The sequence below is a fragment of the Schistocerca cancellata genome, chromosome 2 (genome assembly GCF_023864275.1).
Source record: "Schistocerca cancellata isolate TAMUIC-IGC-003103 chromosome 2, iqSchCanc2.1, whole genome shotgun sequence".
In the NCBI taxonomy this organism is placed as follows: domain Eukaryota; kingdom Metazoa; phylum Arthropoda; class Insecta; order Orthoptera; family Acrididae; genus Schistocerca; species Schistocerca cancellata.
The window spans coordinates 1059981939-1059984132 of record NC_064627.1 but is presented as its reverse complement, the minus strand read 5'-3'; positions in this window follow the sequence as shown (position 1 = coordinate 1059984132).

Sequence of the window (2194 nt, the reverse complement as noted above, 5' to 3'; positions counted from 1 at the left end):
AAGACCACAATTCCCAATTCCTTCTACTACCTAACCCTCACCACCTTGTTCGTACATAACCACGTCATCCAAGCGAAGAACTTACCATACTGTCATATCTGCCCCCTTACTACTCTGTAACAATTTAATGCAAGCTATCTTCCAGAGCAAATCGTGCACAAATATTTGTACACCTCCCACTGGAAAGACCTTAGCCAGCCAAAACTATACCGCAAACTTTGTTTCATCCATTTCCAATCTTCTTTCACTCACAATCTGCAATCCTTCCATCCACTCATAATCTTCCAGGACAGTTACCTGCTGCTTCAACTCCCTTCTTACATCCACTAAATACTTCTTCCACTGTATCTGCATAGTTTATATACAGGAGCGGACAAAAATATGGACACCCCAAAAACAACACATTTTACCACACCTAATATGATGCACAAAAACTTTTAGCATTTAAAACAGATCCCAGTCATCTCAGAATTAATACATTCTTGTACTGTATGTTTTTCATGCGAATTTTATACTATTCTGTCTGCAAATTAGTGGCATGTTAGGTAATGATGGTGGATAGTGATTACATAGACCACAGAGGCTCAATAATACTGAGATCTGGTGAGTCTTATGGCCAGGGAATATGCAACGGTTCATCCTTATGCTCACAGAGCCAGTCCTGGATGACAAGCTGTGTGAACAGGGGCCCTCTCATCTCGGAACACAGCATCACCACTGGGGAACAAACATTGTACCATGGGATGGACATGATCATCCAAAATGGTCATATAATCCTTGGCAGTAATGCGACATTTCAGAGAAACCATGGGGCCAATGGAATACCATGATACAGCTGACCAAATAACCAAACCCTGCCAGTTTGTCTTGGAATGTAAACTCGGCTAAAAGTTGAAACTGTATGAAACGAGAACCACCTGACCAAATGACTTTCTTCCACCGCTCTGCAGATCAGGCTTTTAGGGCTTTGGCACCACATTTTCCTGTTATGGGCATATGCATCACTGATGTGTGGGTTTGGAATACCAGCTACCCTGCAATTTCTAGCTTAAAGAGCTCCCTTCGTGTTGTTTTGGTGCGACAGGGTTTACAACTGCGAGATTCTGTTCCGCGGTGACTTTTGAAGCTGCCGTCTTATCATTAAAATCCTGTCAATAACTGACTGTCCTGATCACTCAACACAAACTTTTGTCTATTGTGACTTAGATGATACTTTTCAGTTTACCTTGTATGCAGTATAAAACTTTGGTATGGCAGATCTTTAAATGTGAAACACTATGGCTACTTTGCTTATGGAAGCACTCACCATATGAACAACAGTTTTCCCTTGTTTGAATTCACTTAGTCCTGACAACACATCCACAACTACCGAGACCACTGTTCTGATCACGACTGACACTTGCCACATGCTGAGTATATTGCACAGGTGCCATTCATAGAAAAATATGAGGGCATGCTGAAAAGTTATCTCAAAATTTTTTATATGAAAACTCTTAAGAGCTCATTAAAGTGTTAGTAACATTCTAAATCTTTATTTTTCATGTCTACATATTTATTCCTCAACATAATTACCCTTCCAGTGAACACATTTCTCCCAATGAGAGACCAGTTTGTTGATGCTGTCACTGTAGTGTTTCTCTGTGTTGACGAAGCCACAACCAGATCTCCACTTCATCACCATCAAAGTGAATTGCTTTAAAGCTGCTCTTTAATTTTTGAAACATGTGCAAATCAGGTATGGAGGATGATCAATGAGTGTGAACGCAAGGTATCGGGTTGTTGCAGATGTCGCAGTGCTCGTGTGTGGTCTGGCATTGTCAAGTTGAATGTGAGGTTGTTCCTTGTGTGAGATCTCTTGGAGATTCAAAACTTGTTTACAGCACACTGTTTCTCAAGCACTGACATGTTATGTTACACTCTGCCACACGTGCTACAATTTGGGGTCATCTAGCGGCTGCAAATCTGAAGACATCAAGAAAAAGATGTTGAATGTTGATAAAATTACTTTTCTTCAAAAAACTTTAAAGCATTTTCACAAAAAAATCTGAGAGATTACTTTTTAGCACACTCTCATACAAAAAAGCAACCTGCAGGCTTGGCTAGCATCTGCATTTATGTACAGGCATGAATTTCTCAGTGTTTCCATATTTTTTTCCAACCCCGGTATGAACCCTTTTCTTAAAGTACCTTTCAA